The 26,727-nt window shown below is 39.1% G+C and overlaps 1 protein-coding gene across 1 annotated transcript in view; it reads right to left on the bottom strand.

The window, feature by feature from the left end:
• Positions 1-477: 477 nt before the first annotated feature.
• SMIM38 (small integral membrane protein 38) overlaps positions 478-26,727 on the bottom strand; it is a 369,920-nt gene continuing 343,670 nt past the window's right edge. Inside the window, exon 19 of the mRNA XM_048950255.1 lies at positions 478-5,017. The gene's annotated coding sequence lies outside the window, so the exon portion shown is untranslated. The remainder of the gene's footprint in view (positions 5,018-26,727) is intronic.

Raw genomic sequence — 26,727 nt, 5'->3', positions numbered from 1 at the left:
ATCAGACAGCAGACCAATTGTGCTCGAGCGCACATTGTTACCCCAGGTAGCAGATAACTTCCTGTGTTGAAACGATGGCTTGAGAGAGATATACTTGCAGACAAGGAAATATCATCTTCCAGTCCTGCTGTGTCTTAAAGTGATCTATGAGAACTTTTTCTAGGTCGGTGCCTGTGTTTAGCCAAGGTATTAGATGCATTCAGGATGTATTGAACTCATACACCTTCTAAATTACTTGATACTTTGAGTTCACGCAGCTAGCCAATTCAGTCAGATGTGTAGTGCTAACAATAACCAAGTATACTGAACTGCCAAGAACATTGCTTGTCTAGCCATGGAATAAATATGCTTAATGGTGCTTAATTACACACATATATGCAATGGGTACCTTCACCGCTTTCTATAGTTAAAATCCTGTTCCCAAAGCTTAGTAATACAGAACAACACTTTTGAAGTGGAGGAATACTTTGGAATAAAAAAAAAAGTATTTGTATTTCATGCTCTGGCATTCTCAACACATAATCCAAAAATAGGGGAACAGAACCTTCAGTGGATCAAGTCAGGCACAGAAGTATACTGAAAATAATTCCATACAGTCAACTCTTGGGACAGTGGGATTGACCCCAGTAAGAACTGCTTCAACAACATTGGCTGGATGATTCACTGTTAACAACTCAGTGAAAATATCCATATTTTGTATAGCCTTCCTTTTTCTTTTCTCCATGTTCCTCTTTCTCTTCCTCATCTTCTTTTTAACCTTTTCTACCTTACACCTTCTGATGCTGTACATGCAAGACTAAGGAGCTAAATGAAAGCATACACAAGAAACAGATGACAGAGCAGTTTGGCAGAATGAAACAAGCCATTACTGGGAGTACAGAAGATGGTAAAATATCAATAATCAGTATTGACATCTGACATTATTCTCAGAGAAAGGGTTTATTCCCTGCATTGTTTCAGATCCTGAGAATGCCTCTTGCCTTCCACATTGTCAAATACAGCGCAAATAAAGGACAGCTAAGAAAAAAAAAAAAGGGGGGGGAAATTCTTCTCTAAATAGGATTTAATACTGCACCCATCACCGCAGTATCTGAGAGCAAGATATTCTATTGCGGACGTGGTGCAAAGTTCATGGAATATCAAGTGTTCGTAATCTGTGCTCTGAGCCTGTGAATGTACGTGCAAATGGATCAGATCCACAGCTGGCATCTGTCTGGCTCCAGATCTGGTCCAGTAAGTTTCTAAAGAGTAGTTCAAAACAAACCATTGAAAACTTCCAAAGAAAGTCCCAGAGCACATGACAGAAATGGCCAAGTGGGACAGCACAGTAGAAGAAAGAAATCCTGTGGATTCATTTCTTTAAAGCATAGAAGTCATTAATCATTTCTATTCCTTTCCATTTGAAACAGCTGCTTGCCCACATTTGCTAAGTAACTGCTTTCCTAACCACACAGAAACTAGGCTGCGGGCCCCAGAACACTCATGCTTCCAGATATTAATAAATATTTCTCCCTTCCACTGTATCAATGAGAACACGTTAGCATCCTCAGCATCTGGTTTTAGTCGTAAAATAATATGTTAATGTCTTCACACTCGGTGAGTTCCTTCCAAAAATCCTTCTTAGTGCTTATCTTTCAGCTGAGGCTTCAGAAGCTCAAAAGCGCAGCTTGAAAGCCTCAGTGGCCTTCTACCTGCGATACAGGACAGCACTCTTTATCAAGTTAGAAAATAATCTCTCTGATCACACTCATTTGTTTGCCTTCTCATAGAACTGAATTACGCTTCCCACATAAGCCCTTGGCTTCAAAAAAGTCCGCTGTCATCCCTACAGGCTACTGCAATTAGTGAAATGCCAGCCAGCAGGTGGAGACGCATGAAAGCAATCTCAATTCATAGACAGGCTGCTTTGACATTTCATTCCCATAGCCCTGGCCAAGCACTAGAGCGGGCCAGAGCCAGAGAATATAGCTATTGGTTTCATGGAAAAGTTCAGAATTAAAATCTTGGCTGGCTGACAAACATGTGACAGAGCAGCTTCTCCAGCATGACTGCTGCACACAATGCCGCAGTGGCGAGCCATCCCGGCAGCACCTTTCATGTACAACACAGGGAGGGGAGCCCGCTGCTGCCTTCCTCCTGACCTCGCCTCATTCACTCTGCTCAGCAGTGCCGAGCTGTCAGCATCAGCTGTGCTGAGCCATGCGAGGGGCCACGCATGCCATGCCTTGTGTGTGTGCTCACATTTGGCCTCGTGCCGGGCGAGGGTGGGCTCTGGTGGCTCAGCACCCACATGCGCTCCCACCTATTTGCTGTGAAAGTTCAGCCTGAGATGGGATGAAACAGCTTCGCTTCCTCTGTTCCGCTCCTAACTCCTCCCACCCAGCGCTTCCTCTTTCAGAGTGGAAACATCATTGTACTAGCTATTTCTGAAACATCCCTGCCAAAATCAGGAAGCACAAAGGAATACTTCAGTGAGAGGAAGGGGAAAGGTATCTCGCGAGTTATTTCAGGAGCGGGCAATTTGTTTACATTAGTTTGGGAGGAAAGCCGAGGCTAATCCTTCAGACCAATCACTGTATTACCAGCTCGAGTCTCTCTGTGCTTTAGAAACTAAACTCTCTATGCTTTTAGGGACATGGTTTAGTGGGCAGTATTCATGGCATGTGGGTGGTTGGATGAGAGGATCTTAGAGGTCTTCTCCAATCTTAATGATTCTACAAATTATAAGAAGCTGCAGAAGTGGGTCTGCAGACCACCACACACGAATGAGTCACCTTCAGTGGAAGTACGCCTGTGATGGGAGCTGTGCCTAAATGCCACGCTGAAATACTGAAATAAAGCACGCGTATGGAGATGCAGAAAGAAGGAAGGAGACGGTGTAAAATTAATAAAGCTTAGAATCACAGCAAAAGTCTACAGACATTTGAATCATTCCAGTGTTTGAACACAGTGTACAAACAAACAGCATTCATCATGGAGATACTGAAAACAATGACTTGTTCTGCAGATTCAGACCCTCAAGACTAATAATTTGTGGCGAGCTAGAGTTCCCTTGAATGAGAAAGACACTTCAAACCTTGCAAAAAAAAAAAAAAAACACAAAACAAAAAACCAACTTCTGTGCTTCTTAGGGAATGCATTTCACAGCTTTTCCACCTTTTTGGATTCTTCTCCTCCCCTTTTCTACCTCTCTTCCATTCTTGTCCTTGGAGAGCAGAATTTAACATGCCACTGAGGAGATAGCCCGCATGCAAAGTCCCTCAAACATAAACACACTTAAGGAACAGATTCATCACAGCATGCTTCCAAATGTAGAAACCGCATTCCATCTGCACCCTTATCCAATGGTCATTAGCTTAGATCTTGAATGGACATTACTTAAAGCAAAGATTATAAAAACATACATACTGCTCAACAGTGATTCATCAGCTTCCAAGCTCTGCAATCGAGCTCAGAGTGACTCAGCCTGGGGACTTCTGGAATGCACTACAGGAATTTGCTGCATTGAGTCTGCAAAGCTGCCTTCAGATGGTTTCTTCGGCAATTCAGAACATTTAATTGGACTCAGATATCCTGCATTTGTTGTCTTTATCAAAAGTTTGTGATAACTTACAAGCAACACATCATAATAACAAGAGGTTTTTTTTTTTTTTTTTTTTTTAGACCCAGGCCCTGATTTTCTGCTCAGGTTTGCAGCACTGTAACATCAGTGACTCCTGTGCTGCCAGCCCTGCAGAGGGCTTGGCACTCACATCAACATGCTGCTCAGGAGCTACAAATGACAATGGTCACACACACACACAGACTGGAAATAAGGCAAGTTATCACAACTATTCCTTGATCTACTTTTTAAGCTTATAAATGACTGGGCTTAAACTCCCTGCCACAAACTGAAGACATTGTTTATTAATCTACTGCATAGGATTGCCTTGAAGCAGCATTTATCTGAGGTGACTCACAGATCGTTCTGATAATGGATGCTTTCTCTAGTTTTCTGCATGTGTGAACATATGTAACTCTGTATTTGTGTATATATATATATATATATATATACACACACACACACACACACATATACACACACAAAATGATTTGCTTTCACAAAATACTCTGTAGATTCCTTACACCCTTTGAGGACTGTTTTTATTTTTTATTTTTAAGAATCACTGTTAACCAAACTAAAATTACTGAGACAGGGAAAAAAAAAACCACCAGGTTTAGTCACTACAGAGATACCGAAGGCATTAGGAATAATGGACAGCTTATTTAGGGCAATAGCTGTCATGGTTTTACATGTAAACCACTGACAATAGCTAAAGGGTGCAAAAGGAGAATTGAATTCAAGTACTGAACTCTGTGGACATATCTATTAGTGTATTCTCAGTAAGCTGCTTACTTCTACATGATGCTATAGTTCTGCTGTGGTTTTTTTGTTTGTTTGCTTTAGCATAAGGACAATGCTTGACAGCCTTTTACAAGGATGATATCAATAAAAATAAATCTATGAATAAGCACATTCTGCTGACATGATAGTGTTGATGATTTGCTCAGAACTTACAGTTCACATCTCTTAGCCAGACCTTGCTATTGGACATAACCAATGCTGTATTGTGTATCTCTCAAAAGGTTGGTCTCTGGGGCACCTACTTGAACTGGAGTTAGATCCTCATAGGGTTACAACAAGACAATGAAAGTAAACTAAGGACATAATCTCAGGAAAAAAAAAAAAACACCAAAATACATTACAGCATAAATATACATATTTACACCTATTAGACGCATTAAAGAAGCAATAAACATTTGCAGAAGTATCTCTTTGAAAGGTATTTTGAAAGCACCTAACTCAGCTGTAAGTTCAACAGCAAGCCATGAATATTTGACATGTACTCACATTAAGTAGCACTGAGGTGTTTATCCACTCCAAAGTAAAGTTTGCTAAAAATTTCATTCAATCTGAAGTGCAATTGAATGTATTTGCAGATCCTTCTATTCGAGTTTCACAGGATGCATCTTATACCTGTATATCAATGACATTTGGTTTATGTTATAAACTTCTCTTCCCACAACTACGTGGTGGTGTCGTATAGAATGCACGTTCCCATAATCATTTCATATGTTTTCAGTCTTAAAAATACAGTTTATATAATGAAAATACAATATAATTATACACATGAGAGTTCTGGTTTGGAAGAGGTTCAGCAGAATTCTTAGATAAAACAAGTCCCCAACCACAAAAAGCTACATACAGTGATTTGACAGTCCAACATATATAATCACTTATGCTAAATTAAAGGCAGTGTCACCATGTTAGAAGCAGCACATTGAAATCCCTTATGTCAGTTTTGGCCAACAAGTGACAAATACTGCAGATCTGACTAAATGCATCCTTGAATAAACTTGGAGCAACTTTTGAAATAAGTGCTTAGCATGAACAGTTATAGACAGAAATGAGAGTGCAGAGATACGTTTATACAAAGTCATTGGTTTTTTTTAAATGGTGATACTAATTGAGCTCTTTCATACAGCATCAACTCAGATCCCTTTTTTTCCAGACCAATTTCTAGCACCTGGAAACGGACAGTATGAGGGTACTAAGAGCAGGAGTTCATCCAAAATTATCACGTTAGAAAGGTTAGTGAAGATAAACACCTTAATGTTTAGGTAGGATTTTTCATTTGCTGCCCCTTCTATCTCTCTCCCCAGAACACACAAACCCATTTTCTCTCTACCAAAAATGCCTACTTAGAGTTCATGGGCAAGATCCTCCACAGATACCAAATTTTGTTGTTCCACTGAGAGTAGCAGGATGATGCTGATTTACACCAGATATGGATCTGGTTCGCAACATGTTCCAGTCTGAATTCACAAAGCATGGAGTAATGTGAAACAAGGAAGTGACTTTTGTGAAAAGCATTTTGGAAAGGAAAACCAAAAATGATGGATGTACCACTGGGGCAGAGGGAGTGGAGCCTGCCTCAAAAAGGACCTTGTAGAGCTGCCAACCTTCCCACAAAATGTGCTGCTGCTCTCAGAAAAAAGGGGAAGGTTTCCCCAGGACAAATGCAGCCACACCAAGCACCCCAATAACTACTTTGTAGATATTTTTATGTACCATTGCATCAAAACCAGACTGAACTTCCAAAACATTTAAATTCAACCCATCACTGATTAATGGAAGGAGGAGGAGAATGGGTGGGAAGAATAGTCATTGTGAACTGCCATAACACTGGGCAGTAAGCCATGCTATTCAACAAATGAGACAATACATTAAAAAATAAAACTTCATTTTCAGGGACCTTCTATATATATATCAAGAGCTTGATTCACAGACCACTGAAGTTAGTGGGAATCTCCCCCTTAACCAGCTACTTACTGATGAAGCTGTTACAAAAGAAGAGTTAATACAGCTCTGCAATTACACATTATCTCAATATTAGAAAATAACGAGGTTGAATACAACATCAGTATTTAGCAACTAACTGTATCTACTCAGAACACACCGCCACTTTGCCCACCTGTATGTACTGCATTTTTACTGTGGAAGATATTAGCATGAACCAACATGTGGAGATTAAGATTTAACAAAGGACAGAAAACGTGAACGCTTACAAGAAATAACAGTTAACAATTTATGTTCCATCTGGCATTTAAAGCTCTACAACCAGTATTATTTGAAGAAAAAAACTGATTTTCAAATACTGCATACCTTTTTATAGCTTCTTTCTGTTTCTTGCCCTCTGGAAGCAATTAGTTCAATCATACTATAGTTCTTAGGTCTTCAGCTATGTAACTGACCATATTACCATCTCAGTTAAATATGCAGCAGAGCCACTAGCCCTTTGTGAGGAAAAGGATTGTTCATTTCAATGGAAATTTAGGGTGAGGATAGTAAGTTATCCTCTTCCTGATCCAGATGTGCTAACAGAGGAGCTGACCTTCCTCCTTTTATCATTACTTTGCTGGAGGTCTCGCCCCAGCGATCCACTGACAGAGAAGGAATGCAGTATCAGGATTTCCAAATTACATGAGACTTATCTGTGCTAAGTCAAATTCTTGATCTAATTATCAGTCAGGAAAATTGGTTTCTCCTGAGGTTCATAACCACTTTTACCAAGGTCAGCTCAAGAAAGGCTGAGTTGTGAGGATACCTAGGAACAGCATGGTGTTTCTAAAGGTAACGAGAGTAGCAGCTGATCTAAGATATATTTTGAGACTCAAGAAATAATAAACAATGTGAGCTTTTTAGAGATCCCAGAAATGTGACGCACAAGACCTTCCAATAAGGCAAACTTAATTTCTTTAAAGGCTGCTATGTAATGGATGCTCAGATTGAAATAATCTAGTTAGTTTTGTATGGAAGAGCTTTTTAATGCACTTCTATCAATACCTTGCTGATAGATAGGTTGAAGCAGTAACTTTAATAATGGATAGAAAACATCCTAGATGAAGAAAGCTTCTATCAATAGCCTTAATGTTAGCCACTAAAGTCAATGAAAACCATTTATCTCTCTTACTTGTTAAATATATTTTCCTACAGGGTGTTTTTTTGATGTAACATTTTTAGCTACATGAGGCACAACTACAATTGATGACTCTGGATTAGATTTCCATCATAAAGTCATTTAAAACACATAGAAAAATTAACTTGTATAATAGAATACCAGGATGTAACACAATGGAAAGCATAGCAACAGTCACATAACAGCAAAGTCCTAGATTGCAGCAAGTAAAGATATGCTCAAATGCAACAGCTATGGACACAGAAGGAGGAAAAAAAAAAAAAAAAAAAAACCTAACAACAACAACAACAACAACAACAACCAACCAACCAAAACTCTGCTTACCCTTAGGAAGTCCCAAGTACACAGGTATCTCTAGCAAGATAGTCTTGCCTCTACTACCAACCCTTAAATAAGGTCTGGGAAGGGGCATTGCATGCACCTGAAGTCCCCTGGGTTGGCCCTGCATTCCCACCAGGTGCTCAATCACTGCTTCAGGCCATGACTTGGCATTTCTGCTACACAGGTGAAATTGGTGGCTTTTCCACATGCTCTTAATTTGTGATAGTTAGTTCTCAGAAATAGTCAGCAACTCTCTCTTTATTAGGATAGAACATTATATAAAATGCAACCATTTTCCATAACAGTTTAACCTCATGAGACTGCACTTCCATTATATGAAGGCCTTCCCTGATGTAGCTGAAATATATCCTAGGGCATTCTCCTTCCTTTAGGAAGTCTAAAACTGCAGCTATACTAATTCTACAAGCTCATATTTTCTCCTCATATACTTGTTAATAGAAAAAAAGGTTATTTAGTGCTACTAAAAATCTGAACTAAATACTCTTCTGGAGCAGAAGTTTTCTGGAGCAATTCCACCAAAGCACAATTCAGGTGTTTCTGCAGTTCAGGAAGTGCTTGAATCACTTTTCCCCTTCCTCTTATAAATAAATTCAAGCATACTTAATATCCTGGACACCTCTACTTAATAGTGTTGACAGAAAGTGGCACTGCTGACATTAAGAAATCAGCTGACAGTGCAAAGTCAAATGGCAGGAGCACGTTAAGCTAGCATAAATGTTACTGCATATAGATACCAGTAAACAAAAGAAAAACCAAATTGTTCTGGACATACTCAATGTAAATATCCAAAGTATTATATCTATTTTCCAATGAAGAAACTTCAGGTTCAGAAATTTCAGTACAGAAAATAGAAATGTTTCACATCTCATCCAGTTCTAAACCCATCTGTCCTTGAAACGTTTCAGACGTATGGTCTGGTATGGTATCACTTTATAGTCTTCATACCTGGTGAGAATTTTTCTTCTAAGATGAGTTTTCTGGGGTTGTTGTTGTTGTTTTTGTATTTTAAAGGCTTACTTTCTGCCTTTCTTGCTGACAAATAAAGGCATAACCTGTAAGTTTGACCTTGTTTGAATCCTGCTGCAGCTCCTCATCCAAAAGCCAGTACACAGGCACTCGTAACATCCAGCTGGCACTTTTTATTTGACTCAGGAAAATACCTGAGCAAATACTGGAGTTTATATTTAAACTTGCTAATACTGGGTACTTTCCAGAGCCAGGAAAGGCACAGATGATGCCTAGAAGAAATAGACGTCTGGATGTCTGTCCCACGCAGGATGAAATTTTCAAGGCATTTGCATGTATGTGGCTGAACACGTAACACCTAGTAACAAAGTTAGTGCCTTCAAACCCAGTGTAGTTCCACTATGATGCTTCAGCAAGACCTCTGCAACTTTTCATGGTCCTAGGAAGAATATGGAAACCTTTGAGTGTATGATGACACCAGGTACTGCTTCTGAATAACTACACGTGTGTCCTCTACGTGCTCAGCCCTACTGAACTTCCAGCATCGAGAAGTCTTCTCCATCTGCTCTGTCAATTTCTTTTGACTTATCTTTTTTTTTCAAAAGCACCGATTATGCGCAAATAAAATGAGTCTGATTCTTCAGGTCCATTAATTATTACATTCCATTTACTTTTTCTGTTTACTTTTTCCCTTCTTTATGGAAGCTATTGAAGGTCCGATGATTCAGAATGCTCTGGGAACACTATGTGGCTTTCCTTCTTGTTTGCCCATTGTAACGGAGCTCATTTTTCAGTGGAGGTTTCCCATTATTTCCAGGAAAAATGTGGTCAAACCCATGTACTCCCAAACCTTTTGATCTCCTGAATCCTCTTCATATCCCAGATAAAAAAGTCAGTGATTAAGACAGAGTTCCTAAAAGGACACATAGTCAGGCTTCCCTTTGACCAAAATGGTTTCCCAGTGAATCAAACCTTTCTCAGCTCAGGGGGGGCTCGACAATAGACCCTGAAAAGATGGATAGAGCAATTGTCCTGCTTAGTGATCCACAAAAGGAAAGGGGTCCTTAGTGAAGGGAGACCTACACTAAGTCTGACCTGACACTGCAGGAGTAAGACAATGAAAGGTCAAGGAGACTAACGAGAGGAAAAATGCAGACAATGGGTGCCACAGCTAGCACACAGCTCCTGCCACGCAGACTATGGGGCAGCAACGCTAACTGCCTCAGACATGTGAAGGGGAAGTGAAGCGGAAAGAACTTGAAGTTTCCTTCTTAAGAATTGTGGCCCAGCATCTTCAGGATTTACCCAGGCCTCACAGAGAGGTCAAAGCGACGCAGCTAGACCTGGGATGAATGAAAAATAAAGATTATCTAATTGGGGAGGACTAAAAAAAAAAAAAAGAAACCAAAAAGCCATAGACGTATTTTAGACCAAATGGAAAAGGCAACAACTCGATGGTTGGAATCTGCTGAAAGATCCCAATGCATTTTGTGGGAGGAAGCAGAGGAAGCATTTGCCTAATTCTGTTTAAAAAAAATTAAAAATCAGCTCGAGATCTATGCATGTGGACTTGGAACGAGCATATTTTTCTTCTGCAGGAACAGAAAGATCCTTAGTTTACACTATCTGGGACTCAACTCTCTGCATTTCCTTCGGGCACTTCGGGCAATTGTTTCTTTCTATGTGTGAATGAATTCTGGTCCTTGTGATCAGTCTGGAGACAAAAGGAGGAATCTCTGTGGCTTCTGCATGTATCCCTGTCGTCAATGGCATCTCCATTATCACTTCTTTGTGGCTGGGCTCGCCCTCGTTAAACGGAACAGCCCCTTCCTGCTTGGGTCAGACAAGTGCTCCGAATTCCACGTCTGCATCTATGCAAGGACAGGCCACTCTTTAGAGATGTTAACAACTACCCGCTGCTCCACAACGAACGTTTTAAAAGCCTCTTTAGAAGATACGGGAAGAGAATCTCCCTCGGCTGTATTTGTCACGGGAACGGCTGAACGTTTTTGCCATGTTCCATCGCATTCTTCATCTTCTCAGTGACCCGATCTTTTGGTAGCAGACATCATAAGCACTGAGATTTATGAGAGTTTCATTTCTGTGGTAGGAACTGAGAAGTGGGATAAACACATCACATACTTCAATGCGAAACACTACAGGGTTTTAAAATTCAATAGGTTCAACTAAGACACTGGCATTGCCTTGGAACCGTGCACTGAAGTAACACTTGTCCAAAACACAGAAATGAGATACGGCTGTAGAGAGGAGACTGGGAGGTTAGCGTTGGTTAGGGAACTGCCTGTAGAAACTAACCAGCGCACCTGGGTTTTATTCCCAAATCAATTGCTGGCCTCCTGCGTGATCCCAAGCAAAGCCCTAGAGCTCCCTCTGCCTCGGCTTCCCTGTCTAGAAATTAAATCCAGATCCTCTTGAGGAATTTTTTGGATCTTAAGTTAAAAGTACAGCAAATTATTATTTTTGCCTATTTATTTGATTAGGTGTATATCAAAGGGAGAGAAAATGTAAAAAGCATACATTGGTTGGGAACAGTATAAATTTCAGCTGGCATTAAAGAGCTAAGGAAAATTACAAATTGAGAGTAAAATATTTTTCTTTATTTTGAGACGATGACTCAAACAAAAGCAAATCCTCTGAAAAGCCATCCTTGTTGCAAACTATTAGATGATTTCTTCAGAGGATAAAGAAGGTAGGTGATATTCCTCTGACAATTACTGAGTCTTCTACAAATAAAACGATCTCTTTACGTTCCAACGATGACCCCTGACATTGTTGAAGCAATGTTTCTCATCTGACCTCTTAAGTTTCTACCTTTATAACTACATAGCCTGTAGACAAGCATAACACTTACAGAAGAGTGAAATGAATCTCTCCTCTTAAGCTTAGAATTTAAAGAACTTCATTCCTGGTTATCTCCCTTACTTACGGAAGAAATTATACCCACTATCAAAGTGTAAAGTAACAAATACTTTTAAAACCCATAGGTTTACAAAAACCCAAGCAGAGAAGAAAGCGGGTATTTCTGCAGTACTGAAGCAAGGGATTTGTATGAAGAGAAAGGGTTTCATTGCCTGGATTTGATGGACATCTGGTTTTGACCAAACTGACTTGGCCTGTAAGCTTAATCATGTGTTCAGGTGAAAGAGAAACATACATGATTAAATGCTTCCTCAAAAGGTAGTAGCTAAACCGTAGTCTGAAACCCAGGCAAACAGCTGCTCCCTAGGCACTCTTATCCAAAACTGATACACATTGCAGTCCTGAACATACAAGCTGTATTTGACAGAAGTCAGCAACCACAGATGCCAAGACAGTAGAAGGAGTAGAATGCTTTATTTGCCTCTGGGAATGTCTAACTGAATGTCTGGAAGAGAGAAATAATGACCGCTGACTGAGATCTAACCACCAGTGTTGAGCATAGATCCCTTAGATACCCATAGAGGTACCTTTTTGTCATGAAGGCAAAGCACTTGGGCTGTCTCAACATTAATGCTGTCACACAGACCTAGAGTATACTTCTGAAGTGAATCACCAGCGTTTTTCCCTTGCTGTGATTTGGTTCACATCACAGAGCGCATGCGCTTAATTCCTTCTAGGTTCATCTAAATCATATGATCCGTACCAACTCCAGGACCGTACCTAACATCATGCAGCCAGTGGGACTTGATTACAAACTAGTCACGAGAGAGACAGCTCTAGGGTACTTCTCCACAGCACCCCAAGGACCTCACAGCAGGGGTAACAGCATGAATTTGAGCTAAAGGTCCACTCCCTCCACCTTGCCATTTGCAGATCGTTTTCCATCAGGTAGATCACTTTCAGCAGGTCATTTCCTGGTTGCTCTGAATTAGGGCCACTGCCCAAATTTTCTTAAGTGTCACACATGCTAAAAATATGATTCATCTGTTCGGATGTAAGGTAGGTGTATGCCTAAGATCAAATGAATCATGTCATGCCTGTTTTTTTCCATTAACTGGCTCAGATGTAATGAAAACCAGCTATAGCGTGGTGCAACTACACCCACTGCATGTGCCTAGTATCTCCATTTTTAAGGTAACATCTAATAGGTTTAATCAACACTTCACTTGGAAAGAAACAGTGATTCATTTGATCATTCTGCTGACCAGATTTTTTTTTTCCCTTTTTGTATTGTGATCTGTGATTAAAAAAAAACAAAACAAAACAAAAAACAATTAACACGTACAATTCATATATAAAAGCAGTAAATCTGGATTCTTACTGAGTAGCTGATAAGGACCTTCTTCATGATCTTCACAGAGTTTTAATTGGTTTTAATTAACTATTGAAATAATCTCCCGAAGTTTATAGTGTATTTTTCCTCAATGGAAAATATTAAATCAAGATCATATCTTTTTCCAAGATCTGCTCCAATTCAAGTAGAGAAGAATTCCACAGAATGCAGAGGGCCAATGTGTTGCAGAAGGTCATGGTGGCCTATCACACCCACCCTTTATTGTTAGCACACTGTTAACGAGAATCAGGGTAGCTTTTCTGCAACGAGCATTGACATGATGGAGCATGGCAGCTCTGGGGGTGGGTGTGATGAAGTGGGAGGCTCTGCACCCCCAGGAGCACGCCTCACAAATAGTCTTATGTGGCTCTTTCCCTACAGCCCTCAGTGCCCAGCCTGGACATGTTGGACAGGTGCTGTGGTTTGAGTTGCCCCAGATAATGAACTAAGAGTGGAAGCTATGCTAAACATGGAGAAGAGTTCATGTGAAGGCCTGTTTAGGTTAGCTGGGTCCTCTCAGGTCAGTTATGAAGTTATGTATTTTGGGCAGAAAGCAGACTGCGGGAAGGCAAAGACAGTAACAGGCAAGCTGAATATAACATTGCTGGTAGCTTTTTCTGATGAGTTCCTCTCAGCTGGGTTTCAGAGATAGCATGCTTCCCAGAACATCAGTGTACTTTCTGTAGAGCAGTGCTTCTCAAACTTTCATTTTGTGCACAGCTAAGCATTTCACATTGGAAGCACAAAGCTCACTGTAGCAAATTTAAGAATATTATCAGTAAACTTGCTTTCTCAGTTGCAGATTGAACACAAACTCAATGGATGATCATCACCTTCAGAGGTATGAATTAAGGCATATCATGAAACATTTCCCCGACACTCAAAAAAACTTAACCTACTAGAATTTTCTTCATTCATTCCACTTTCCTTTGCCAATTCTGATTTTCAGAACCTCCCGCAAAATATCTCACTTGACATAAAGACTCATCATAGTGCTTTACCAAGGTAAAGAAAAAATCAGTCACATTTTCTCACATGCTTTGTTTCAGTTCTCAAAAGAAAAGGTTCTGTTAATCAAAATGGAAACTGAGACCCAAGATGTAACATTTTACCCTAGCTGGACCAGCAACACACTGTGCATTTTGCTAGTCATACATCTGGGGCAGATACTGCTATCAGTCTACTCTACACTCCTAATGATGTCAGTGTGAGTTGCATACATGGGTCAGCTACAAAATGAGGTTATTTTTAAAAGGAGATGTACTCTCAGAGATTATGTCACGATTTATATATGTATCCCACAAGACCGTGCCCCAGATGAAGAGAAGTGCAAATTTAATTGCATTTTATCTAAAAATAAGAAAGGAACCACAGCAACAGTAAGAACTGACTTAATAGTTCTGTCCTGGTGAATAAGGAAAGAAAGAGGGCACATTTTCCTATAAATGAACACACTATCCCGATCAGCTGAACGCCATAATGCTTCCATAAGCCACTGTCCAGTACCTGGCGTAAGTATAACTGTCAGAATTATCCTGATTAAAGAATTCATGCTGATCAAACAGACTGCATGGTGGTCAGCGCTGAATTAACTAACTCAGTGCTTCTCAAATATCTTTGGACACTAAAGCCTTTTGTGAAAGGGCAAGACCAAGTAGGACAGTAAAAATTGCAGTATAGAGGTTAATTACTCACATGCCTGTTCATGCTCACCATTACTGTTTGATTCTTGTTCATCTCCTTGAATTTGTTTGCCATTTTCTTTGCTCAGTTCTCAATGGCCACATTTGCCTCTTTACGTACTGTTTCACAATGGGGTACGAATCATGTATCACATATATAATATTATTAATGATAGCTTATACACCTATAGCACCTTCCACTTACATGTTTCAATGTTTTTCACACGTGCTAACAAACAAAACGTCTCAATAGCCTGGTGAAGCAAGGGGATTGCTCTGTCTGCTTTACATGTAGGTCAGCCACACTTAGGTAGGTTACAGTTCATGACTTGCCCAAGGTTACACAGGAAATGTGTGGCAGAACTCGGAATGGAAACCAGATTTCGCGCTCTCCTGCCTTAACAACAAGGTTATCCTTTCTCTTTGTGATGCTTTTGGGCAGTTCATATGGATCTACACATATGTTTCAAATGAATTAAATTTCCATGAACTTACTGTTTCGAACAAAAGCGGATGAATAAATGACAAAGGTCTAAATTACTGAAAAATGGCAAAAGCCGCTTGGCGATTTGCATACCTGGTCACAGTAGTTGTATACATAAATAGCTAATTGATTACATGCATAATCGTAGGAACTGTGCGTGCAATTTTCTGAAAATTTAGACCAAAATGCACAGAAGGGTAACTGGAGAAAAGGGAAAATAAAAGGTTTAATGTAATACACATGCACAGTGAGCATGAGCTTAAGCCATAAGGGACTCTCTTTAATTGGACCTAGTACCAGTGCCTAAGCTCACAGATCTGACGAACTAGCTTAAAATGCATGATGTCTTGCATTTTCCTTCATTGACTAAATAGTGATTTTTCCTCCCATGCCACCTACAGGAGTAAATAGTATGCTCATCACTCTTATTTGCATAATGTACTCATATCTTTTTAAAGCAAATGTGATCAGAAAGTCTTGGGATTTTTAAGACTGTTTTCAATTTGCCAAAGGCTTGTAAATTGAATCCCACTCTGATCAGACCATCATCAAATAACAGAAGAACTTGCATTTAGAAACAACGCAGTCACAGAAAACTCCTGCAATTCCTGTTTGAGGGGCAGTTTCACTGAGGGCTGGTCCTTTAGTTAGAAAGTATGTCTATGGAGTAGGAGCTACCAGATGGTGTAAGTCAGGGTAACTTTCCTGTATGCCAGAACAGAGTTATGGCACTTGACACCAAGAAAGAATCAGTCCCATGTTTTTCAAGGCAGCCAAAGACAATGTTTTTATTTGCAGCATCTGAGACTGTGTAGAACAGATAGAAGGGCCTGGAGGTCCTTGGTGCCATAGTTTTGCTCTTTTTGCTTCATTGGGTCCGCTCCTCACTGATGTGATAATAAGAGAAAAATGTGCTGTTAGCTGATTTTCAGCAACATGCTGCAGGTTTTTGAAAATGAAAAATCTTTAACAAGAATTGAAAGGAAATCATTGATGCATGGAGGGAGCTTCAGCTAACCGTAGATTAATTAAAAACTAATGTAAAGATGAGCATGGGTTGAGAGATGAGAAAAGATTGAATTTTGCCAGAAGCAGGGCTGTTACTGGACTCAGGCATGTTGGTGGAGGGAGAATAACATCCAGCCATCTGCATACAGTGCAAAAAATCCTGCTGGTAAATACTGAGAGGTTACAAGTCAAATGCAACTGGCATAGTGCCAGCAACTGTTCTGGAGATGCTGTACAGAATAAAACATGCATGCTGAATTCCCTGACATCATCTGTATAGGTGTGTTTTTGCCCTGTTCCTATGGCTAATGCAATGAAGGTAATCAGGCAGCATGGTGTAGTCAACATATTTTAAGGGTTATAATTTCCTTCCTCTCTTGGCACGAGGAAGGGAAATGCAGAGTCAAAGATCTGTCTTCAGCTATGACAGTGGAGGTGAGAGGTCCTGGTGCAATGCCTGCACATCTATGTGGCCTGTGACATGTCTTTCGTACCAAGCCTTCTACTCTCAGTCTGTAGTTCTCTATTTACTGATAGCAATTAAGCATCTTGCAAATGGGCAGCGGCCAAACTCCCACTCCTAAAGACTTTCTAATCTAGACCTGAAGTTATTGGTAGTGTGTCTTTGGCTGTCTTGAGAAGCAAAGCAGCTACCCAGCTTCTAAATTCCCTGTACACACAGCTACAAATGGATAGAGAGCAAGTAGGTATGGATCATGTGTGCCAGGAAATGAAATGTTACCATTTTTTAAAATGTGGGTTAATTTTCATGCTATAGTGATGGTGGTTTCCCTTTGTGGACTAAACATAGGCTTTCTTAATTATCCAATTCATTTAATTTGTAGAGCAAAGAATTTTATGAAGTCGGATACTGTGGCTGTGTTGGTAAAGCAGTAATAATTCAGAGCCACAGTTATGAAGTGCTATTTAGTAGTGGTGGGTTTATACTTTTGGTTATTGTGTGCGTTTATTTTTTTATGGTTTTGTAATTATTTATATTGGTAACAGTATGTTTATGAACACAACCTTATTGTTGTGTTCATATTAAAGAACAATATAGTTTGCAGAAAAATTATAGGAGATATTTTTCTCTACAACTACTTTGGCATTCAAACATAAATATATAAGCTGTTTCTAACAGGAAAAGAATGAAATACACTTATTAAACCATGTCAAGAAGTTGTATTTCACAGAGAGGAATAGGAATTGTGTATTCCAGCTTTTACCTGACCATTTATGCAAAAGGAATGAACAGCGAATCTACCAGGCAGCTCATAGTACTGGAAAAATGCATCAACATGAGAGTCCAAAGCAGCATTTTTATTCTGGACAAGTGGTGACAGAGCTACTAAAACCTCTCTTCTTTTACTCAGCTTCCATTCAGTGTTGTTGTGCTCATTCCCACAGTCCCAGAGCAATACTTCTGTCACTACCTGAGCACATAGGAACTTGATTTGTAGATTTGGAATGCTCTGTGGAATGTCCTCTCATTCCAGAGAACCCAGTAAATGTCTCTCATCCCAGCCCATTAATCTATTCATTATTATTATTTTTTTTTAACTAATATTCCAGCTTTGATATTTTTCACAGAATCATAGGATGGCTGAGGTTGGAAGGGACCTCTGGAGGTCATATTGTCCAATCTACCTGTTCAAGTAGGGTCACCTACAGCACATTGCACAGTATACATCCAGATGGCTTGTAAATATCATCAAGAACAGGGAGTCCATAACGTCTTAGGGCAGCCCATGCCAATGCTCTGTACTAAATCCACGACAGGTCCAGCAAAAGAAATAAATCATGTTTGCTTTTCAAATGTTTGCAACCTGTTACTTACACAAAAATATATGCAATATAAACATCATAGGGAAATTACAGGTTACACATCTAGAAGCAAGAGATTAAAAATCTTCTAAAATGTAGAAGCACAAGTCCTTATGAAAATTGCTCCAATCCAAAATACTGTTCATTAGCTGTCAAGAAGAGATGTGACTCTGGACCCAGAAGATATCTATCCAGGCAGTACGCTCCTAACCTGAATAGTCCTGCTATAATGGCTCAGCTGCTCCAGTGGGTGAGGACTCACTTCCACATAGCTCAGGTTTCCTCATGCCATACCCCACTGCAGGCATTCTCTTTAGTATCTGAAAAAGCATTTTTCTTTACTAACTGGTAAGGAGTCTTTTGGAATGCTGAAGATTTACAGTAACTTTAAAATCAGTGTTCAACAGTAGTGCTTCCCCCCCTTGTATTGTAAGGAACTAGGATTAGGGTTCTCAAAGAATGTTTTGGAAAGTAAAAAAATGGCGGGAAAATGAAAAAAAAAAAAAAAAAAAAGGGATTTTGTGTGACCATTTCAACTTGGTGGGAAAGAGCTACCCTAACTAGAACAGACAAGGTGCTATCAGCACTTCTGTTACTGGAATGAATGGAGGCAAAAGAAAATACTACTTTTCTGAAAGAGTGGTCAGGCACTGGAATGGGCTGCCCAGGGAGGTGGTGGAGTCACCGACCTGGAGGTGTTCAAGGTATGTTTGGACTTTGTGTTGAGGGACGTGGTATAGTGAGAACTATTGGTGATAGGTGGATGGATGGACTGGGTGATCTTGAAGGTCTTTTCCAACCTTGGTGATTCTGTGTGATTCTGTGTGAAAAGTCTGCAAATAGAACAACCCAAACCATTCACCACGAGCATGAAGTGTGGCATAAGCGCAATGTGTTTGCATTTCCATGCTTTGACTTTTTTTTTTACCTTGACAGATTCTGGAACGCATTGTCACCTATTTAGTTCTTTAAAGATAGCTTTTAAAACACAAAATGTCAGTCTGGAAGTCACTATTGAAGCTGTAAAAATTTTCAGAAAATTCCAATCATTTTTTTGGTTTAGCAGCCAGAGTTCTCTTGCAACAGTTATCGTTTGTGGTGGTCACAAGGAAGTGACATCATTCACTGAAAACAAAAAAATCAAAACAAATACAAGTCAAGCCACTTATCAAGGGCATACTTTAGACTTCAGTTTGATCTTTTTTTTTTTCTACCCCATATATGTTGAGCAACTTCATTTTTTTGTTAGATGTATTTATAGGTGTTTGGGTTTTTCATACAGTACAAGAGAAAGTGGCAGTTCATATTCCATCTTTCTCCTTGCTTATGAAAATGTGCTCTCACAGAACTACAAGAAGAATGGAGAAATATGGTTAGTTACTCCTTGATAAAGTTGGATTAAGATTTTGCTTTATTTATGTTTGCAATAATCATTGTGGTTCAGTGGCATTTGGAACAGCTGGAACCTTCTGTTTGAGCTGATGTTTTGATATGTCATTTTTTCTTGGATTTAGTCCTGATTTTCTGGTCTGTGTGAAACAGGCAAATCATTTATGTATCTCGTAGGAGTACTTTTCACTCAGGAGCTTTAAGGAATTATCAAAGGTGGTTATTTTAATCTCTCCATTCAGATGCCTTAGTGACTAAGGGTTAGGTTAGAAAATAGATTTAGGAATATTGATGCAGAAGTTAAATTTAAGAGCCTTTCCTTTCATCTGAAAGTAAATCCTTAAAACCCTTGCTCAAGAGATGTCTAGCCCCAAAGGTACTTAAACATCGAATGATCTTTTTTCCATCTTTAAAGAATCCAAGTTTTTAAGTCTTGCACTTGCCAAAAAGCACCTGGGGCCTGAACAAGCTGTGTGGCTGGATACCATGATCATGGCCAAATCCCCACAAGATCTGCACAGCGGGAATCCTTTGCCATAAGAAACCAGCTGGAAAAGGGATCCTCCATGCCGCTGTCACCTGAGATCATTGACTCCATTGAGTCCAGGACTGAGTGAAAGTTTGCATGTGCAAAGCTGAAAAACACTTTGGCAGATGCACGTGCAGCACGTTTAGTTATAGTAAAATGGGACCACTGAAAAGCATTGGGAAGGACACATTGACCACTGTGGCTGTTTAACAGTGCAGTGGTAAATCAGCTAAACTCTACTGGGTGTGTTACAAATGTAAGTAGTAGATTAGATGTCAAGTTTATTGCACAATGGGATTAATTCCCAAAGTTTTCTTACTGGTGCTTATCTCCTGAGAGCACCTGCCCCAGTGGGCAGGGCTTCCAGGGTAATTTGTGTGAAAGGAAAACAGCATGAGCTATGCCACTGGAATAACTAACAACTGCTCACGAGCCTATTGCAGCCCTTAGCTAATCCGTATGTTTTGCTTCCAGGTTGCAGAGCCTGGAAAACCTGGCAGATTTTATCAATGAAGGTCAAATTGTTGAGGTTCTAAAATTTAAGAGGATGCAGAGCAAAATTATTTTTACAGTAGTAAACTGAATATCCAAGAGAAACTGATAAACTCTTCACATGGGAAAAGACAAACAATTATAGCTTTATCTGGTGTGGTGTGACAAAACATTGGTTACAGCCCATGATTTCTCAGTTACATTATTTAGGACAACTGGCTCAAGGCATGTGAGCACAAGTAGGAGATGCTACATGTGCTATGCATAACCTTGGAGGCAGGAAAAGCCATCTGCACTCACTGTGACTGTCTACATGAAGTCATTTTGCTACCATTTTTCTGGGGATAGATAAACTCCTGCGCAGCTGAGTTTGGAGACTTCATTCCTTATAATGCCTACTTTCAGAACTTTGCTTTTGCTTAAATTAGGATATATATATATGTATGTATGTGAATAACATTCTGGCTCTAGATATCAACAGCTCTCTGTGTTGCTACTATAGTTGGTATGTGGCATGAACATGTAGTTTAACTTGGAAACTAACATAAAGATGTAGATTTTATGACATGCTTTCATGTCACATCAGAGCACAGGATGAGTTTCATTAATTGGAACAAGTGGCATGTGACATCCAGTGGACTCTAATATCTGTCATATTTACCACACATTTTGATCTGCTTGCCTTTAATATGTTTGGACTAAATGATCTTAGTGGACTTTTCCAGTCTTAATGACTCCACAATTCTATGAATAGGTTCTTCCACATGCTTTCTGACTATAGATAAATTTATACTCACCTGTACAGTTAAGGAAGAAAGAGACTGAAATTCTCATCTCTACTGTAAATGAAGGACATGGGATTCTTACTCCCAGAAGAGAAGCTGGTTGGTATTCACTAACACAAGAGTTTCCATGGAGAAAACTGGAGTGAAACATGTATGTGGGTTGACACTACCTCTCTTCCACAAAACAAAACAAAACAGAACAAACAACAAAAACAAGAGGCAATAAGAAGATCTTAGAAGGTCTAGAAATAAAGTTCACTTGCACTATCAGTTGATTATTACAGAAGATCTGTATGGAATATAGATGGCACATTTTCAGTCAGTACTTGGGATAAATGCCACTGCCAAAAAGAGACTCATCTCCTTCCTGAGAGATTCTGGTGTGAAATAGTGAACATCCTCTCTAAGGACCAAGTCATTTAGATAGAAGTTAACTATCAGATCTCTTGCTAAATGTGCTCAGGAATACCTGAGAGATTAGATGTGTAAACTCAAATGTTCCAAAAACCACACAGCTCCTGTCTTCTATGCTGAATTGCTGGAGGGTGCCTCACAGAAGATTTGCTGACACAGAATCTTGAAAGAGGGCTAGCTGGAGAGACTTAGACCCGAGCTGGCAGATGTAATGTTGGCATGAGGGGGAAAGAATCAAAATGAAGAACAGATAATATCCATCACTGCTGATATCTATGTCTATGTAAGTAGTTAATAGATAAGGTTTCAAGAGACAATTATCTGAGACCAAGATAATTCCTTCTTTATTGTGTATCACAATGGTTTCCTTTGTTCGGTTCTTTGCATCAGCCCTTTACAGTATCAGTCCTCTAGAGAGTGTGCATGAACTCCTTGTTATGCAGGTTTGCATGTCAGGGCTGCCTGAGAGGCTCAGCAGTTCCTAGATATTCCAGTAGCCCATTACCCTCAACATCTGGGTTTGGTTTTAAGAGGTGTCACTTGTATTTCAGTTGCAAAGTTAGTAACTATTGCCCACCTTGAGATATGGCTGCAATGATGTGCTCTAAGCTGCAGCAGAGCTGAACCTTCTTAGGATGCAGATGGAGCACTGCCCCTTAGATTGCATGTGCTGCTTCAAAACAAATAAATGCACACTTGATCCCCGACTTGTTCAGTCTTTTGCTTGTCTTTTTTCTTTATTCCTTAGTGTGATGAGTAACTGAACAGTGGATACAAGGCAATCTGGTTTTTCTCTGATATAGAGGCAACATGCAAACCAACAGCTGAGATATTAATTTGATTTTTCCCAAGGCAAAAACCACACCTCTCTGCTTTTCTTTCTTTATAGCAGAATAGCAGAGACTACTACTTCAGACTCTTCTGGCTTCCATGCAATTACAGGGTAAAATGTTGAGGCCCTGACACTGTGATTTTAGCCATTTGGTCATCTATCTCTTTGAGCTTACATTCTTTATTTGTGAGATACTGGTGGCAAGGTATTTCCTAAAACAAAACTTCAGTCTTTACAATTTGTTCTTTCAATTATGCTCCAAATTTCATTTGGAGATCCAAAAAAAGGTCACCTTTTATTGTGCCAGAAAGGATATACAGATAAATTTAACTGATTTGATAACATAATTTCCTTTGTTTAATTTATTCCACCCTAAGATCTCTCTCATAAATGAGAAAGAAGGACACAAGTTCAGTTTGGAATTTTCCTCACCTCCAGGTGCCACTCTGTACTTAATGCTATGGCAGCTCACACTCTTGTATGAGGTGAACTTCTCTAATTAGGAGCTCTGTGGGGTTGCAGGACTGGAAGGACTGGGTGCACAGTGATGTCTGAAAAGTAGGAGCACATCCTGACTGCATATTAGCCATGTTACAACTGCTGCAAGCAGGGATGTCCTGACACTATTGATTTCGGGTCTATAGGATAGTAGGATTGTCAAGTCTACAGGATTCCTTCTTCTTTGGGTGAGCAGTACAGATATAAGAGAGCACAAGTAGGACAGTGGATGTAGTCACACATTTTTCTGTGCTGAGAACTCGGTGCTCAACAATTAACATTTATTACAATTGAAAAACAGTTCACTATAAATAGCTAGCAGGATTATCCTCAAATTTAGGGGCTTTTAGGTCCAATGGTAATTTAAAGCTCTCCAGCCCCAAATCAACACGTTTTGCCCACAAATACAACACATGTTGTATTTGCCATGCAAATGCAGAACTGTTAAAAAACAGTAGGCTGCAATAAAAATTTAGGAAAAGTCATACTCACTTTCATTTCATAGTAGACAAGAGGTTTGATCATAGTACAGTGTGGGATGTGTGACAACTTTAGCACAGGACTAGCTTGGAGGTCCTTTCTGACTGGCAGTGCAGACCTTACAAGCATTTGTAGCTAGAAGGCAGCAATCTTTCCTTTGTAAGACAGATTTCTTGACACCAAAGCTCTGCTCTTAGTGATTTAAGACTGGCCTATTTTAATGAACTCTACTTTGGATAGGGCTTTGAACATATTCAGAAAGCAAAGCTAGTGAAAAATACTCTAACTGAAGCCCAGCAAAATCCAGATTTTTCATCTCAGAGAATGTCTTAGGGGTGAATTTTACTTCCACTCCTAATAAAAGCAATAAAACAATCCAGAAAGCCCTTACAAAGCATGATTATGAATAAAATACTTGTTGGTCAATCAAGTGATTTGAATAAAAGGAAAATATTCCATTTAGATCTCAATTTGAAATAGTATGGAAAACAGGAAAAAACATTTTGCAATGCAAAATTGAAAATGTCGTTCTGAAAATGTAGTAACATTTAATTTTCAGCAAACTGATTCTTTTGTTTATCTCTTCAAAAGGAACATTAGTCAAGATCATCGCTCTTAAGCAGATGTTTTGTTCTCATGAATTGGCAATTTCTGAGAGTCTAAATGTAACTGACTTGTATGTAGAATATCTACCAATATGCTGAAGTGATCTAATCTCAATGAATTTAAGCTATTGCTATGGACCTAGAGTACTCCCCAACAATCTGAAGCAGTCCTACAGATAAAGGTTTTATTCTTTTATTATTTTTTTCTTCCCAGTTTTTGGTCAGGCACTGTATTTGAATGGACAAAATTATAAAGGAAAAAAGAAAAGAAAAAAAAGGATTAAATGAGTTGCACCAATTTTTCTTTTGGTCTAGAACTTCCCTTTGTCAGCTGTCACTTTTTAATTGAAGTGAAACAAATTTCAAGCCAGAATGCTATGCTACTTTCAACAGTCTGATGTAATTCACTTTTATTCTTCCCTACTAAGCCTAAGGAAACCTCTAGAATATTTTCTGGCCATCTGGACCAGTATCCTAGAAAAGCACGCATTTGTAGCTGAGGTAAATTCTGTTCTCTGGTCGACTTCAGCCCGCAGCTGTTTGGGTTTGTAGCCATTCATTTGCACTGTGATCTCTGTGTAGCACTGCTCCCTACTGCTTGACAGTAAGAGAGTAATCAGTCCTTGTAGCTGTCCATTGGTATTAATGGAGACCCAATTACGCTCATGGTAAACTGTTTTAATTATGGTGGCAATTAAGCTCAACAGTAGCTTTTTGGAATCAATGGAAATTAAATGCAGATAGCAGACATTAATTGAACATTTATTGGAAACAATTTAAATTATGTATAGTTGTGCCTTAGTTAATGGAAATTAATGACTACCATTTGGGAATAAGCAGAACTGCTGGAATGTAATGAAAGTCAATATGAGCAGTTACAAATGGTTGAGATAAGGAAATGCGTATTGATATTAGTGATCTTCAATATTTTCCATTGGAACTATTATCTGATACAGACTGTATTGCTGTGAACTTCATCTAGGGTACAGGGATAAGAATATTATAGTTGTAAAGTGCCACTAATCTGGTAACTTGCTATTCTGAGTACTGAAACAATGCAGTAGATCATTCTTAATTGTAGCCTTACATTTGCAGATAAACTGAAACTGAGGCTGTTATTGATTAAAAGAGGTGGCACGCTGCAGACCCTGTAAGAACTACATTGTTCTTGAATTTCATACAGTGTAGCTTAGATTTTTACATGTGATTTGAATTACTTGAATGTCTTAAAGATCTGTGTTCCAACCAGATGTGAGAAATGGCTTTGGTTTTAAAAGTTTTAAGGAAGGACCACCAAATACTGAGAGGGAAAAAAAAAAACCCTCTATATGCATTTTCCCTATACCTTCAGTGGAAAATAGAAACTAAGAAGGGTAGCCTTTTTCTTTTTTTTTTTAATATAACTTGGACTCCTGTCAGGAAAATGTTATTTACCTGAAAAGCATAATTATCCTTTTTCCATCTTGGCCTTTTTCTCAGAGCAAAGTTATACACTGGTTTACTGCATTTGATAAAATGCTCTAATTGAAAGGATTGAACATTTGTGTACTAGTCTTACTCTTTACAAGCCACCTTTAACTATGCCAAATATCTACTAGTTAAGTACCGACTGTACTGACTACAGTAATTGGCTTTACTGATAGAATATATATATGTTCCTGTTAACCCTACTAAGACATAACGTCTTTTTCCATTTTTTTTTTCCCTGTCAGTAGAGCTTTGCTTTTTAAAGTTATCTTAGTCATTTTCTGAATTCCTTACAAGGAGTCATTAACAAATATTCAATTTAAAATGAACGTGCTACCTCTTTAAAAGGAAGATTAGGTCATGTGGTACTCCATTCTGTTTTGTTGTCTTTTCTTATCTCTCAGACTCAGGTTTTTGTTGCAAAGTAATATGACAAAGATTAAATAGATTCTGTTGTTCAAAAATTCCATGACTTGTTGAGAAACCCCTCCATTCCTGTGAAATCCTCATTGGTGAATTGAAGATGACTGCTACAAATTGTCCACAAAAATGGCATGAAAAAGGCAAAGTGAATTTATCTACGAAGAATAAATAAAGATTGGAAATTCCTTTGGAAGTACTTCTAAAGCTCAATTGAACACAGCATTGCAAAACTGAAAGAATTAACCAGTTTGTTATGCTATATACAATGTTTAATATACCAGTATGTATTTCAAGCCAGCGGTAAAAACAAAGGTGCACTAATAAACAAGTTACTATTAGTTCACAGAGATACTATCTGTATGTATCTGTGAGAAGTCCAAGCAGTACAGAGATCGACTGGAAAATATAATCGACATTATTCCTTTTAATTATACCTGGTGATTTGTTCAGAGATTTGTTATAATCCTGACCTGGATATTCTATAAACAGATCCTTCATTTAGAAGGGATTAGAGTTGACTATGTGTGATAACTCACCTTAACATAAACTCTTTAAGAAGATGTCAGGTTATGGAGTGCCTCCTAACCATTCCCTCTCCTTGCCCAACATGCCTGCTGCTGACCACACTGCATCACAGAACTCCTACCTCCAAGTGACCACGGAATGAATCATGCACAAACCCTTTCAGAGGATAAAATGCTGTCTTATTAAGAT

Source organism: Lagopus muta, chromosome 6, assembly GCF_023343835.1.
Source record: "Lagopus muta isolate bLagMut1 chromosome 6, bLagMut1 primary, whole genome shotgun sequence".
NCBI lineage: Eukaryota > Metazoa > Chordata > Aves > Galliformes > Phasianidae > Lagopus > Lagopus muta.
The sequence above is the reverse complement of the archived record's forward strand: the minus strand, read 5'-3'. Positions and strand labels throughout refer to the sequence as shown.